Source organism: Miniopterus schreibersii, assembly GCF_964146895.1.
Source record: "Miniopterus schreibersii genome assembly, chromosome: 2".
NCBI lineage: Eukaryota > Metazoa > Chordata > Mammalia > Chiroptera > Miniopteridae > Miniopterus > Miniopterus schreibersii.
This window is the reverse complement of record NC_138102.1, coordinates 62,973,078-62,990,545: the sequence shown is the minus strand read 5'-3', so window position 1 is coordinate 62,990,545 and position 17,468 is coordinate 62,973,078. Positions and strand designations below refer to the sequence as shown.

At 37.2% G+C, this 17,468-nt stretch overlaps 1 pseudogene across 1 annotated transcript; it reads left to right on the top strand.

Moving 5' to 3' along the window:
• The first annotated feature begins 4,522 nt into the window (after window positions 1-4,522).
• On the top strand, window positions 4,523-16,229 carry LOC308552427 (large ribosomal subunit protein uL6 pseudogene; annotated as a pseudogene). Its single transcript has 3 exons — window positions 4,523-4,570; window positions 14,431-14,555; window positions 15,560-16,229. The product of its transcript is annotated as a large ribosomal subunit protein uL6 pseudogene (transcript).
• The last annotated feature ends 1,239 nt before the right edge of the window (window positions 16,230-17,468 follow it).

Genomic DNA, 17,468 nt, shown 5'->3' with positions numbered 1-17,468 from the left:
ATTATCGACTGTATTCCCTATGCTGTACTTTATTTCCGCATGACTATTTTGTAAACTACCGATTTGTACTTCTTAATCCCTTCCCCTTTTTCACCTACCCCCCAAGCCCACTCCTATTTGGCAACCGTCAAAATGTGCTCTGTATCTATGAGGTTTTTTTTTCTGTTATGTTTGTTTACTTTGTTTTTTAGATTCCACATGTATGTGAAGTCATAAGGTATTTGTCTTTCTCTGTCTGACATATTTTACTCAGCACAATGCCCTCTAGGTCCATCCGTCGTGTTGCAGATGGCAAGATTTCTTTCTTATTTTTATTTTTTATGGCTTAGTCACATTTTATTGTATATATACACCATTTCATTTTTCTTCATTTATCTATTGATGGACACTTAGGTTGCTTCTATACCTTGGCTATTGTAAATAATTGTGCAATTAACATATGGATGCATATATCTTTTCAATTTAGTGTTTTGGGATTCTTTTGGATAAATACCCAGAAGTGGAATTGCTGGGACCTTCTTTGTGTCTTGTTATAGTCTTTGTTTTAAAGTCTGTTTTGTCTGGTATAAGTATTTCTGCCCTGATTGTTTGTTTGTTTGTTTCCATTTAAATGAAATTTTTTTTCCAACCCTTTACTTTTGTTCTGTGTGTCTTTCCATCTGAAGTAAGTATCTTGTATAAGCATACGTAAGGGTTTTGTTTTCTTATCCATTCAGCCACCCAAAATCTTTTGATTGGATTATTTAATCCATTTACCTTTAAAGTAATTATTGATAGATACGTAGTTATTTCATCATGTTTTTTATCTTTTTTTTCTTCTTATTCTTTTCAAAGAAGTCCCTTTAAAATTTCTTGTAATACTGCTTTGGTGCTGATGAACTCCTTTAGCTTTTTCTTGTCTGGGGAGGTCTTTATCTTTTAATTCTAAATGACAGCTTTGCTGGGTAGAGTAATCTTGATTGTAGGTCCCTGCTTTTCATCATTTTGAATATTTCATGCCAGTCTCTTCTGGCCTGAAGTGTTTTTGTTGAGAAATCAGCTGACAATGGGAGTTCCTGTGTAGGTAATTAATAGCCTTTCTCTTATTGCTTTTAAGATTCTCTCTTTGCTTTAACTTTTGGCATTTTAATATGATGTGTCTTGGTGTGGGCCTCTTTGGGTTCATCTTATTTGGGATGTGCTTCCTGGGCTTGTATATCTATTGCCTTCACCATGTTAGGAGAGTTTTTCATTACTATTTCTTCAAAAAGGTTTTCAATTCTCTTCTTATGGTACCCTTTTGATGCACATGTTGGTTTGCATGGTTTTGTCCCAGAAGCCCCTTAAACAATCCTAATTTTTTTGGATTCTTTTCTTTTTGCTCTTCTGATAGTGTTTTCTGCTACCTTATCTTCCAAATTCCTGATTCAGTCTCCACGTCATCTACTCCGCTGTTGACTTCCTGTACTGTGTTCTTCATTTCAGTTATTGTATTTTTCATTTGTGACTGGCTCCTTTTTATATTTCCTATCTCTTTGTTGAAGTTCTTACTGAGATCATTGAGTGCATTTATAACAAGCATTTTGAACTTGTCTGGTAGATTGCTTGTCTCCATTTGTTTAGTTTTTTCTGGACTTTTCATTTGTTCTGTGGGGGGCAACTTTCTTTATCCCCTCATTTTGGCAGCCTCCCTGTGTTTGTTTCTGTGTATTAGGTAGAGCTTCTATGTCTCCCTTTGTTGGTAGAATGGCCTTATGTAGTAGGTGTCCTGTGGGGCCTAGTGGTGCAGTCTCCATGGTCACCTGAGCTGCGTGCTCCAGGGATTTCCCTGGTATGGGTTTCATGTGCCCACAAAACCCACACAAGTTGAGCCTTGATTGTTGTTGACACATAAATGGGAGGAATTGACCCTCAGGCCAACTGTTTGTGAGGACCGAACGTGACTACAGTGGAGGAACTGTTGTGCAGAGGCCAATCTTATGGGTTAGGATTCACTTTAGCAGGGATCTAGTGCCTGTTGAGTCTGTCCTTTGATAGTGAAGACATACAACTCAATGATATGAATAGTATTTTGGCTAAAATCACAGAAATGTCAGAGGATAGTTCTTTCCTGTTAGTGTACTGATATACTATCATCATTGAAAAATTTCAGAGTTGTGTCTATTAAAGGCTGACATGTTTATATAACTACTTATGATATGTATTTCCTGCTTTATATCTTTATAAGTTTGAAATGTCTCCATAACCTATTGAATAAAATGTCTTTTGAGGGGAAATAGTAGAAGTTTGTTAACTGACCTGCAGTTCACTGAATTACTATATTAACTGTTATTCTTCACAGTCTGTAAATCTACTGGTTCCTAGAACATGATATATATGTACAAGAGCTGTTAATAATGCTCTACTCTACCCCATACTTCATATTCTCCTTGTTGAATTGAGTGCTTAACAAGGGTCTATCTTGTTTGTTCCCAAATGAGTTCATGAAACTGAATTTGTTATATAAATTAAATATTATATACATCTAAGGTTTGCAATGAAGGTGATGAATACAGTACAAACAAGCCACAAAAGATAATTTCATATTCAATGTGGATAACTGTAAATGAGAAAATGCATTGTAATTTTTTGAATAATTCCATTATAAGAATGCCAAGGAAATGTATTTAAATTATAGATCTATCTAAAAAGAAATTGATAAATCATAAGTGGGGAAAAAAGTGATATGGAATGAAAATAGTTATCAACAAAAAGGACTTAGCTCTATATTGAAAGATTGCCAAGTGAAAATACATGTAAGTGTAGTTATACACCACTTTATAAGACAATGATATATTCTGAGAAATGTGTCAGTAGGCAATTTTTGTTGTTGTACGAACAACATAGTGTATTTTTAAAACCTGGATGGTATAGCCTATTACCCACCCCTGGCTATATGGTATAGCTGTTGCTTCTAGGCTACAGGCATGTTACTCTCCAAAAAAAAAAAACTTCACAACTTTAAATCAAGCATAAGACAAATAATGTGATCAAGAAACATGGTAAACAGGAGATATAGGAGGCTGCTGATGGTGTAACAACATACTGTTTTTCAGCAAGCTTCTTTTTTATAAGTAGAAAGAGTACACAATAATACAATGACAAAAAGTATAGCATAGTAAATACATAAACCAGTAATATAGTCGTTTGTTATCATTATCAAGTATTATGTGCTATACATAATTATATGTATTATACTTTTATATAACTGGCAGCACAGTAGGTTTATTTACACCAGTATCCCCACAGACACCTGAGAAATGTGTTGTGCTATGACATTTCAATGGCTAGGATGTTACTAGGCAATAGATATTTGTTAGCTCCATTAAAATTTTATGGAATCACCATCATATATGTGGTCTGTCATTGACCGAAATGACATTATATGGCACATGATGGTAATGTAAGTTCAAATTGTTAAAAATGCTTGCCCTTTTAAAATAAACAAAAGTTAGATATGAGGATATGCTTGAAATAATATTTATTCTCTTATTCATTTGCCCACTCATTTTAAAAATAATTACTCATTATCAATTATTTGGCACTGTGTTCAACATTAGAAAAAATTGCATTCACATGTCCAACATTCCATGAAATACATAGTCCAATTTCTAAAATATTAAATGATATAAAACAAGGCAAAGTTAGGATTTTATAAAAATACTACAGCCAACAAGGGAGAAAATAAATGGATGATGAAGTTTACATTGTGGGTTCAAAAAGGTCTTTCATAAGAATGATCGTTGTGTTTGAAAACAAAGAGACCTAGGAATTAGATAATAAAATAATGAAAGAAAGATACTGAAAAACAGGAGGGAGGGCCCATACTGAGGAGAAATTTGGGTCATTTGTGAAAGTTGGAGAAGAGCTTTATAGATGGAGTAGTGCTTATGTGAAAATCCGAAGAGTATTACGAAAGGAGCACTGTCTGCAGAGAAGAACAGACGAGCATGACCAAAGAACCATGGCCTGTTGTAGGGAATGGAGAAACGCTGAATGAAGCACTGAGCTGGGGGAAAAGAGAAAAACATTAGGAATGGAGCAGAGCCTGTCGCAAGGAATCAAAAAACACTGTGGAAGGTAATGACTAGAAGAGCAGTAAGGGCGAGGCACTGACCATGGTGAAGAATGAAACGGTGATACAGACAGAGCAGGGCCTGTGGTGGAGAGTGGAGGGACACTGAGGGGGGATCAGGGCCTGTGGTGGAGAGTGGAGGGACACTGAGGGGGGATCAGGGCCTGTGGTGGAGAGTGGAGGGACACTGCAGAGGATCAGGGTCTGTGGTGGAGAGTGGAGGGACACTGCAGGAGATCAGGGCCTGTGGTAGAGAGTAGAGGGACACTGCGGGGGGAGCAGGGCCTGTGGTGGAGAGTGGAGGGACACTGAGGGGGGATCAGGGCCTGTGGTGAACCATGGGAGACCGGTATAGGTGGAGCCTGTGGTCATGAGTGCAGGAGCACTACAGAAGAGGTATCTGTGGAGATCAATGAGAAAGCACCGCAGATGGACCACTCCTGTGATGCAGAATGCATGGATGGAGCGGAGCCTGTGGTGAGAAATGGAAGAGCCCTAAGTTTGATACTTTGCATTTGATGAGCACAGTGGACAAAGCACTACCTGTGGTAAGAAATGGAAGAGCTCTGTGGATAGTGCACAGACTCTCATGGGAAAACGATAAATTCAGTTATACTAAGCTTAATATCTTCTCTTCATCAAGATATACTTAAGAAATATAATGACCAGCCAGAAACTTCAAGTAAATATTTGCAAATTTCTAAAAATTGAGCATCGATATTAGAAAAAATACTAATAATTTCCAGAATGTTAAAAAAATTTTCACATCACTAATATAAGCACAAATAAAACAACAGAAATATGGGCACAAAATTTTTATACTTTAACAAGTAGGCAATATACATGGTCAATAAACACACAAGAAAACATTCAATTTTCTTAATAATCAGGAAATGAAACCTCAAAGGTATAGACAAAAATTGCAAGTGACTTATAGTGAATTATGTCAAGGATAGGGTTTCATCCTGAACTCTCTTGAACACTGCTATTGAAAGTGTATTTTGAAAACAATTTGTCATTAGGAAATAAGAGCTGATTATTCTCATATTATCCAGCTATTGCAATTCTAGACATATAACATGGAGTTTTGTAGTTGTACACAAAAGGATATTTACAGTAGTCTTCATAGCAGCATTTATTGTATTGCAAAAGTCCATCAGTATTAGATCAGGAAAAAAGAATTGTCATGCAGTCATAAAATGGAGTAATGTAAGGCAATAACAATTAATGAACAATACATACCACATTTATCAGTATAGGTGAATGCAGTCATTGCTGAGGAAAGGAAGACAGTCACTTGCAGATACAGAGTTTCCTGAGTGGCACTGCGGACTCTCTTTCAAAACAACCATAACTGATGAAAATGAAAGTTATCTAAAGTTTCTAAAAATTATCCTGTGGACATACAGCAAATGTGGAAACATTTCTTTAAGGGCATCTACTGAATCTTGGGCAGAATAGCAAGTGTGTGGCACTTGTCACTATCCACCCCACTCTACGTGCACCTCCCCAGCTCAACACGAGGGACGCTCCACTTGAATGGCTAGTGGCAAAAACAGAGGGCTGCTTCTTCCCCAGCGCTTAGCCAGGGGCAGTGCTGTCTCCCCAGGAGAGGCGGGCTGACAGCATTTTTTATTTACCCCTAACACCTGCCCCATGATTCAGGGCTCTCCTTTACCCACCTAGTCCACTGGTGTAGGCTACAAGCTCTACTCCATGTGTGGGAGGTTGGGGATACTGAAATGCCGCTCGCCTTGCCCTGGTTTGCTTGTATGGCAGAGGTTTGACACCAAAAGAGGTAAGCTGAGCAGAATAAAGGTTACCATCTCTTCCTCTTCCAAGCTCCATAAATTTAAGGGCTGGGGGGGGGGGGTGGGTATCGCTCCAAGAGAGGCAGGTGACTATCCACATCTGCTGGGCTGGAGCAGTGGTGCAGAAATTTAGCCTAAGGTGAGGGACTGGCCACAAGAACAGGGAGCTCCGAAACTCTCCCCAAGGGAACTGCCTGTATTTGTTAAACAATTAACAGGAAGCTAGTAGCTCCATGAGAACAGGCTAAACTGTAGGTCGTTACTGGAAAGAATCAAGGAAAGATACAGCTAAGAAGCGTCCTAGGTTTGCCTCAAACCCACCCTTGAAAGGAGGCCTTAATTTAATTGGATCACAATGTGTACAATTTGCGCCCCAGGGCATTGTCAAAAACAATAGAGCAATCAGCCAGCAATTGAAGCCAACTGTTGGTATGATACTAAGAAAGGCTTATAGCTTATCTAAGAGATGGGGAAAGAGGTCCCCAAAGATAGCCGTGCTAAAGCCAGTGTCATCACTGGATGACTGTCATATGCCCAGGGTTATACTTTCTGGGGAGTGAGATGAGAGAAAAATAATTTAAAACAAAAACATAGTGACTGAATGTTTCCCAAAAACCTGACATTCAAGAATCTCAACCAACTGTAAGTAGGATAAAAAGAAAGAAATCTACACTCAGATATATCATAGTAAAACTAATGAAAGAAAAAGATTTTCAAGAACACCTTGAAAGCAGCAAGTCCTTGTAATAATCATATACAAGGGAACTTCAATAAAATTAACTGTCAGAAACAGCGGAGGCCAGAAGGTAGTGTGATGCCATAAACAAACACATACAAAAGTCAGGATTCGTATTCAGCAAAGTTATCTTTCAGAAATGAATATGAAACAAAAACTTTCATAGACAAAAGCAGAGATTTCATATCTAGCAGATCATTCTTATAAGAAATACTAAAAAGAGTTCTTTATGTAAAAGGAAATTACCCAGACACTAATTCAAACCTATGCCAAAAAATTAAGAGCACTGGTAAGGCTAATTAAAAAAAAAAAAAAGCCAATAAAAGTGCATACTTCTTCTCATAATATATTTCATCTGATTTAAAAAGCAGTTGTATAAAACAATATGTATATAATTGCATGGTGGAGTCTATAGCATTTAGATAACTTAGTTGATATGAAATAATTTCTGGAAAGCACAAATTATTGAAATTGACTCTAAAAGTAATAAAAAATGTAGATCAAGAAGAGAGACAGAATTAGTGAATTTTAAAATGCCCATTAAATCTCATGCCCACAGGGCTTCAATGATGGAGTCTCAAAAAGCTAAAGCCAGAGTTACTATATGACCCATCATTTCCAATTTGATCATAGGTATCTAGCTACGAGAAGTGAAAATATATGTCCACAAAAAAACAAAACAAAACACCCACAAACCTGTAAATGAATGTTCACAGAAGCATTATTCATAATAGCCCAAAAGTGAAAATAGCTCTAAATGTCCATCATCTGGTGAATGGAAAAAATCATTGTTTATTGCATCCCCTTATCATTTTTATTGCTGTAAAATGAATATCAGTTGTGCCCTGTTCCTATCTGATTTTACTGATTTGAGCTTCTCTCTTTCCCCTGGTCAGTCCAGCACAACTCAATGAATATACTAAAACCACTGAATCAGGTACTTTAAAAGGGTGAATTTTATGAAGTGAAAGTTATATCTCAATAAAGGTGCTATGAAAAAACAAAACAGTAAAAGAAAATATATAAACGTTTCCATTCGGATAAAGCTAAAGTATAGGCAATGGTGTATACATAGGTAATAAAAATAAAAGGAGACCAAAGGCATGTTTACCAAGAAATTAGGATAATGGCTATTTTCAAGCAGGAGGGAAGGTTATGTGATCAGGGAAGGACACAAAGGACACTTCCGCAGCACTCTTTTCATAACACCTACTTGTCTAACACATGTGGATGGTCATTCAGGGCATATTGCTACAGTTCTAACGAGAAATAATTTAGGCTATAAAAGCAACAAGATCACATAATTGTCCAGACCCCAGAGAGACTCATCTGTGTAATTCTCTTGTTTATTTAATAAGTCAGAGGGCAACCTATTGGCTATTTTCTTTTTCTCAAACTCCCTCACCACCCTCCACTCCGACTCATTTACCCTACTCTGTGCCCAGACAGATCTTTCTCCAGGGAGGGCCTCCCCAGCCTCCTCGCACGCTGTTCCCGGGGGGTTGTACCAGTCTGAGTTACCACAAGAGATCAGAGTGCGGGGAGAAAGAGTACTGGGGATCATTAATTCTTTTGTTCCTTCTCTTCTGCCGCGCAGTTTGTCTGGCAATCCTTTTTCTAAGGTGTTTGCTCTCAGCAAAATTCTAGTAACAGTTTCTTGTACCTGCCCATGGGACCTGCATGGGATACTGTCTTCCCGCTGTTGGGAATGAATGTGTGACACAGTATTGTCTGTTGGCTCTCTCAATCCTGCTAACACTTCTGTAAATAGTCCCTTTATTAAAAAGTCTTTTTTTTAAAAAAAAATCTCAGCTGAATGTATCATCTGTTCTCTGCTTTAATTGCAACAAGTTTAATCAGGACTTCTAAGCTTCTATTCTAAACTTGATTACATTTCAGTTATTTCTATTCAATCTATCAGTGCAGAAGGTTGAGAAATTATCAATGTATCCATGTAGTAAAAGCACACATTGTAAATACTTCACACCCGCAAAATGAAGTATTACTATTCTTTTTTTCTCCATGTTAAGGGCATAACTGTGTAAATCTCTGCAGTACCTTTAATTATGAAATTTTATACTTAAATGATAGCCATTATTTAGTAGGTATGCATGTATGGTTTTATAAATATTTTGGATATTTTTTGTCTGTAATTTTAAAGAACATATTACAACATCTTTTATTATACTTATAGTTTTAATACTTTTTTTTTTCATGTAAGAAAGAAAAAAGAAAAGCCAAATACTAAATCACATTTATTGGCTTTTCTCAAAATCTGTCCTGTGCTTAACCACATTTCCTATGGCACTCTTGTCACAATATCTAATGCATGACCAAGGTCCTGGTGCTCTGTCATAGTTCTTGGTCCCGAATGAGCCTCTCGATAATGCTAATTATAGTTTAAGTAAAATTACTAGTCAGTCACACATTAACAGTCTGTGGTATTTCTTCTTGGAAGTTATATTTGAGCTAATAGAAACACACCTGCAATACAGTAGTACAGTGTATTATAGGCAGTTAAACTGGCAAGTCAGGAAATTCTGTGCGGTACTCAGATATAAGAACCAAACAAATGGTCAATCAAAAAATATGTTATCCTGGAAAATAAAATACAAATTATAAATAAATGTTTTAAAGGAAATCTCTTGAACTCCCAGGAAAATGTTTACGAATCAAATTCTTGTATTCATGGCAAAGATTAACATCCTTTATAAACCCAATGATTCCTAATTCAAGATTTAATTTTAAAATAAATATTCTTGAAGGGCTCATCACAGTTAGGAGACTATATAAGTTCCTGGAAAATCACTAGTAAAGAAAACATACTGTTTCTTCCCTCTTGGAGTTCAGATTCTAATAGGTGTGGGGAGGGAGAGAAAATACACAAATAAACACACATGAGATGGGGAGAATTGGTATGAAAATAATAAGCTGGATCGAAAGTAAGTGTGGGAGTCTGATTAGTTTACATTGAACTGAAACTAGAATATTTTACCCAGTGAAAATATTCAAAAAGAACATTTCATGAAATATATGAGCGATTTTGTCTAGCACACCCTTCTAAAGGATATTTTTAAAGAATTCATTTAGACAGAATGCAAGTGATCACAAATGGAAATTTTGACTTGCAAGGAGGAGTAAAAAGCAAAGAAAGTGTTTCATATGTGAACATGTCTGAAGCAATAAAATAAGAATGTCCTGTGGAATTTATAAAAGAAACAAGCAAAAAACCCCACAACAATACAATAAAAATCATTAAGAGCTTATTGATATTAAAGTTTTAAAGTCCTTGTATTATCAGGGAGGTTGACATATGGATGGGTTTGAACATTTGATATGTTAACTGTAGATGTTCATAATTTATAGGATAACAAAATAAAAATTGAGTTTATTCCTTTCTAGATAGTGCAGGAAAGACAATGAGAAAAAGAAAATGTTCAATCCAAACGAAGTCAAGAAATGAGAGGAAAAGGGAAACACAATAACTGAGGTAAATAAAAGCATAAAATAAGATGGTAAAAATAATCACAAAAATACAAATTTTAGGAGTAAAAATTTAAAAAAAAAGAAAATAATAACCAAAAGAAAACCTATGTAATTATGGTAACATAAGCTAAAATAATCTATAGTGGGGAAAAAACCCCACATTATTAAAGGCAATGTGTTATTGTGTAGTGATAAAAAATGCAATTCATCTAGATTACATAAAAATTATTTACTGGTATACACTTTATAAAATGATTACAAAAACATAGAATGTAAATGTTTGTAAAACCACAAAAAGAAATAGAAAGTATACACCTCTATTTGAATATTTTAGTTAACTGCCACAACAATTGAGAGATCAAACAGGCCGGGAGATTTGAACAACACATTCACTAAACTAGATATAATGAGCACATGGAAGGCATCGCACCCAACAGTAAAGATTCAGCAGCTTCAAACATACACAAACATTTGTGAAAATTGACATCATCCGAGCTACAAAGCAAACTGCAACCAGTTTTACAAGCATTGTCTGACAGCTCTGTCAAGTTAGACATCTAGCAACAAGCAGCATAATCAGGAAAGGGCTGTGAGTTTAGAAATTTAGCAGCGTTGTTCTGAATAATTGGTAGATGGCAGAGAAAATATAAGTGGATATTAGAAAAACTTGTGTAATGTAAGTGAAGTGTAACTTAGTTGAGACTACGTAGCCTTACATTTTATATTAGGAAAATAGAAGAAAAAGGCTCAATCTAATTAGCTAAGCATCTAACAACTTTAAAGGTTAAAAAACAAAAGCTAAAGAATAAACCCAGAGGAAGTACAAGGTCAGCCTTAATAAAGAGGTGCTGTCTCTGACGCCAGAGTGACTGCATGGGAATCTCTGCTTTCTCTCGTCACAGTATTTGACCTTGAAAGTAACTTAAGCTCTTTATTTTTCCTCATTTATAATGTATGGGGGATACTCATAGCACCCGCCTCACAGAGTTGTGGTGAGAATCGAATGAGTAAATATATCAAGGATGCAGGGCACCAGGATATTGCTAAGGTCTTTGCGGTTAGCCTTTATTATTAGAAGAGCAGACATTAATTAAGAAGAGATAAAACATACATTAAAGTTAAAGCTACTTCTTTTAAAAGAGTAATGAAATCCAATACTGATCAGGAAAAGAGAGGGAAGGCTAATTGACAATGTTCACAATAAACAAATAGCAAAATAGGGACAGACTCAGAAGGCTCTGGTTGGGGGAAGGAGGGGATTGAGCAAAAAGAAAAAAGAAAGAACTCATGGACACTACGGACAACAGTGTGGTGATTTCGGGGGGAAGGGGGACTGGTGGAGGTAGGGAAAGTGGAAACCCTTAGGCTTTCTTGCCACCTTCCCCTGGCCAAGGCCCCAGTGATGTGAACATGACACAGCACAGTCATAGCAGATGCCCTGCTAGCTGACTAAGGTCTGACGCATGCTGGCTGAGAGCCACTATTGTCCTGGGTCCCATAAGACTGGCCCAGGACATTCAGAGGTGTGGTTTGTTCCCCTGGGTGGTTTTTGCCCTCGGGGGGCTTGGTGTGGCCCCCCTGTATGCCCAGTAAGAGGAAGACGGTTTGTTCCTCTGTACGTCAGCCCTGCCATCAGCTGAGTGAAGGAAATGTCTCACCCTCCTTCGGCTCTTCAGTTTTTCCTTTGGGCTGTCCCCGGATCTAGTGTGACCCTCCCTGGCCTTGATCCTTGGCACTACAGTTGGCTTAGTCATTTGCATTACACTGGAGTTGGAAGAGCATATTAGGGGGATAAATGGTGATGGGGGAAAAGTAATAAAATAAAATATAAAATAAAGGAAAATAAAAAGAACAAATAGGACAAGAGGAAGGAGTGACTATACACAACCCTTTTGACTGCTTTCCTCTGAAGGGTATCATACAAAATGGGGCGACATCTGGAGGAGGCACACTGGAGCCAAGTGGGCTTTAAAGTTGTCCTCATTGTTTTAGGATGGGCTAAGTTGAGGCAAGTTTGTATGCAGGTGGCAAAGATTCAGCTGAACAAGAATGTGCTGAATCCTCTCTGAGAGATCAAGGCAAGCAGCAGTTCACAGAAGAGTGGACAGAGGCCAGGAAAAATAAATTATTTATGAGTGAGTCTCAGTTTAAGTAAACAGTATTCTGTGAGACTGTTTCTTTTCTAATGAAAACACTGCTGTCGCCAGAGAAGTATTAATTTGGGAGCAACTGATTGTTGGAAACCAAACCTATGCCAGGTGCCCTGCTGGGAGGAACTCATGATTAGCAAGATGCGCCTGACTCTATTTGTTTAATGCTTTATTTAGACGTTTGAGAAGAGAGGAAAAACTAGCTCAGGAATTAGAACCAGAAACACTAATGCAAATGAAACCATACTCCTTGAACCTCCTTGCCCCAAGACCTTAATACTTTCCCTTTCTGCCTGAAAGACCGAAATATCATGCCAATATCTACCTGGCTCATTCACCCCCTTCGTGTAGGTTTCTTCTCAGATGTCATCTCAGCAAAAGCCATTCCTAACCACACTATCTAAAGAGAATCCTTTTCATCTGTCCTCTGACCCTCTCATTTTCCACAGTGGGGCCTGTCACTTCCTTACATTGCATAATTTCTCAAAACACTGTAATATTTTGATTTATCAATTTTTGCTACCTCCCATTGGAATGCAAATTGCTTGATGTCAGGGACTGTATTTTGTTCACTGTTGTAGTCCATGCTCTAAAAGAGCACCTGACATTCACATGACCCTTAATAAATGCTAAGGAAGGAAGAGTGGGAGGGAGGAATGAAAATGAATACAGATGGTTTTGCCAATAATCTAGACATCAGTTTTCCTTCCCTTTTGCTCACCATTCACACTGAACTGTCAGCTCTACTTCTGAAATATATTTTGATTATTTCTGTTTCTCTGTATCTCCATTGCCTACTACAATATACTCCCATCTGTTGTCTGTTGTCTTAATTATAGCCCCCTGAATTCTATTGTTTTTACCCTGTTTCTCTGATTCCACTTAACCTCTTCAAATATATTTACCTACTAGAGTCTGACTTATCTTTTTAAAACATAAATCAAGTATCAGTACTTCCCATGGCTAGCTACTTTATTCCCCTTCTGAAAAAGTCCAATTTTATTTAGAAAATTCTTTTTTTTTTTTTACCAAATTCTTCAAGAACTCGTTATATACTATCAACCTTAACAAGCTCTCATACACAGTTTTCAAACAACTTTGCCCTTGCTGTCTCTTCATTCTACGCATGTTGGTCTTTTGACATCAAACTCAGCTTGGAATCCTTTTGATGCACTGTTTACCTAGAACACTCCTCTCTCATAGTTCTAGTGAAAGGCTCTATCTTATAATTATGTTCCAGCTTAATTCACTTATTCAGAGTTACTTTTTCTCACTATTTTACCCTCTATATTGGTAATTATTCTCTCTCACAGCCCTCTGTTGCCTTCCATTACAACACTTATGTAGAACTGTGGCTATCATGTTTTTTATTATTTACATGGATTTTTGTTTTTCTCCCTCTATAAAATACCAACTTCATTAGGGCAAGGGCATAGTGGTCACTCATCATTGTATTCATAACGCTGGAATTATGTTGCATGTATAATTGTCAAAACTGTGAAGGCCTGGAATGGGGGTGGGGCAGGTACAGGGTAGAAGAGGTCATTGGGGGAAAAAAGAGGACATCATAATAATTCCAACAATAAAGATAAATATTTTAAAAAAGAAGAACTGTGAAGAGTAAGAGAGATTACTCTGCTTGAAAGCTTATATGTCAGTCTTCCGTGTAGATGCTGGTAGAAGTCATGAGATTTTTGGGTCAGAGACAAAGGACTTTATTACACTGTGCAGCAGGAACCATATATTTCAAGTTTGCCCTTGGTTCCTCTTGCCCCCCAAATCCCATGGAGATGATCTGGAGCAGCCTAGGTTTATTGTGCACAAATAGTGGGTCTGTGTCCCAGCTGAGGAACTTTGATCTTAGGGAACCACTAACCTCTAACTGTCTTCAAGCAAATCTGCTCAGCCTTTGTCCCAGAGGAAGACATTTGCTTTATTACCCAGGACAGCAAACAAATCTATTCACTTCTCCGGAGTGAGACACTATGTCTGTATATTAACATTGATTGCTTTATAAACATCCTTAAAAAGGATAATCTAGAACAAAACCCAACAATGTCTCTGTTTAGAAGACATGGAGAAATATGAGACCCAACAATAGTAAAAGCTCAGTAATATTCCCATTTAACTAAAAGCCTGTTTGTGTAACTTTAGTGTAAGGACGGTAGTGAAAGTTTAGATGAGCATCAAAAGGATGAGATGGGGAAGTTCACCCAAACTGGGAGGAGTTTTTGGATGGGGTCCCTGGGAAAAGTAACTACATGTGTGAAGTTCCTAAGGTGATATTCTATGGGACAACAGGAAGGTTCCAGTGAACGGTTTAGACAGTATGCCTAGCAGAAATCTCTCTGTTTGTGATCTATTTCTCAGGCTCCTTTTTTAACCCTGACACTACATTACCCCTGACACATTTCTGTGTCCCTGCTAGTTTCTACCTATCTGTTCATTTTATTGTAGCAGGGGTAATAGCCTGACTACATAGAATTCACAATCTCTGATTCCTCCTATTTCAATCTTGGTTGATGACTTTATATCTCTGTATCTATTTTGCTGCCAATTTCCAGTGCACGTTGCCTGTTCAGAAACTAGATGCTAGTAAGATGTGGCTTTCCTTCTATATGGGGTCTTCTTATATCTGCCCAATTGTCAAGAAAGCTGTCTTTCTTTGAAACCCTGGAAAAATAAGTTTTGTGTATCACCCAAGCCTGTGAAAGAGCAGGAATGGTGTTCAATCCAAGAACAACCTCTGGTTGCCTCTGTTGCATTTTACATAATTCAACCAGAAGCTTATCTTGTCCATTGAAGAATGGATTTTTGTATTTAAGCCATCACACTTGGGCATGTATGTTCCTGTGTCAGTCACTAAGGAGCATTTCTTGTGTGGCCTCTGTGTCAGGCAAACAGATTCAATTCTTAATAAGGTATATTGTTACTATCCAAGCAGATTTCACAACTAGTCATTTAAAAAATTGATTGCAATAGGCTTAAGTGTTTTTCTATTAGAATTTTGGACTTACACATGTACATGGCAAGGACCAATGTAATGGTAACAGTGAGTGAGAACAGGCATGGTAATGGGAATGCCCCCCACACCAGAACATTTTATTTGAATATTGGATAATGGAAAAAACTCACCAGGTAGAGGAGTGGGGGTCCGTAGGAAGAAAATAAACATTACAGGTGAAGGACATATTATAATTGAGGAGATATTTGAGAACATGGAGTCTATGGTCGGCCATTATTGAGCCCTCTGACCTCACTAGCTCAATTTCCTTGTTTGTAGTGTGAGGCTATTGAAACAGGTGATCTCTAGCTCTTTTATCCAGCTCTACTGCGAGAGGAAGAACATTCTCAGCAATCAGACTGTCGACATCTCAGAAAATGTCCACAGTGTTCTGAAGTGATGCAGTTATTGTGAAGGGTCCCAGAGGCACCCTGCAGAGGGGCTTCAATCACATCAATGTAGAACTCAGTCTCTTTGGAAAGAAAAACAAGAGTCTCTGGTTTGACTCATGGTGAGGAAATAGGAGCTGACTACCATTTGGACTATCTGAAGTCATGTACAGAACATGATCAAGGGTGTCACACTGGGCTTCTGTTACAAGATGAGGTCTGTGTATACTCACTTCCCCATCAATGTCATTATTCAGGAGAATGCTTCTCTTGTTGAAATCAGAAATTTCTTGGGTGAAAAATACATCCGCAGGGTGCAGATGAGATCTGGCATTGCTTATTCAGTATCTCAAGCTCAGAAAGATGAGTTAATTCTTGAAAGAAATGACATTGAACTTGTATCAAATTCAGCTGCTTTGATTCAGAAAGCCACAACAGTTAAAAACAAGGTAACAGAAAAATTTTGTATGCTACCTATATTTCTGAAAAATGAACAGTTCAGCAGGCTGATGAATAAGATCCAAGTTGTCCAGCTACAGAAACAGCAAGATGCTAGATGATTCCTCAGACTTATTTGTGACATTTTAAAGATGCAATAAATGTGTGTATTAAAAAAAATAGGTGATCTCTAAAATACAATTAGAGCTATCACTCATATTAAGTCTAGATATTGTTTTGTATTCTGAAATGGTCATGCTTTCATTTGCTTATTGACAAGATAATAATTCCCTATAAGATTCTGGGTTCCTGAGAAGATTCCTTCTTTAATGTGTAGGTCATAATCAATAGGAGTTCATCTCTGACTAGAAAAACATTGAGCCATATGGAAACATTTCATAGATACTATTTTAATTTCTGTCATCTCTTTGAGATAATGCCCATGGAAAAAGTACATCATTGAAAAGGAAGGTCTAAGTTATGGGTGAGCTGAGAAGTCAGTCAGAGAGAAACGCTCAGCCATAATTTGTTCAGAACTTCTTTCTTATTGTGAATGTGCAATAAGAAAAATCTATTTGCTCTCTACCTATTAGTACATATACAGAATAGTTTATCTAAATTGCTGCCTCAGGAGCATGTGAATTGCACAGAATGGTTAGAAATGAAAATTTCTTTAGTCAGCTTTTATTGTTTTGATATTTTCAGCAAAATCTATTGCCATTTTATTATCAATGTAATGTAGTAATCAGCAAGGAAATTATAATCCAAAACACATAGTCAATCATTAGTAGGGACAGTATTAAAGAAAGACAAGATGATGTGGTTTATAGTTTATTTTTTGTTCTGTGTGCTTATTTCCCTTTTTATGTCATCTTATTTCAGAAAATTTCTCATCCAAGCAAGACCCTTTATATCTAAAGAAACATATCAGGTTTTTAAATGTTTACTTAAGATAAGACACATAATTTCAGTAAACTCTCCTTGACCTTTTATTCTTTCTAAGCTTGTGATTCTTAATTTTCTCATTCAGAAAGATGATTAAAATCAACAAATTGCCTGAACATTTTTCTAGGAGCACCACAGTCTTAAGGCACTGGCTTCTCTGGTACACATTATGTAGCATCTCATATTATATCTAGATAATAATAGCCCCACAATATTCCCATAGATATATGTCCAGTTATCGGGACCTGGAAAGTTAATTGAGCATGAAAATTAATGTCTAGATTAAGGAGATTAAGTTCTCAGCCCCCCTTACCTTCTACTCTCCAACTCAGCTTCCGGGAGAATGAGTGCTGCCATGAATTTATCAGTTCAAAGAACAGTAGATTTGCATTTTTTTCATCAGCAAGATAGTAAAA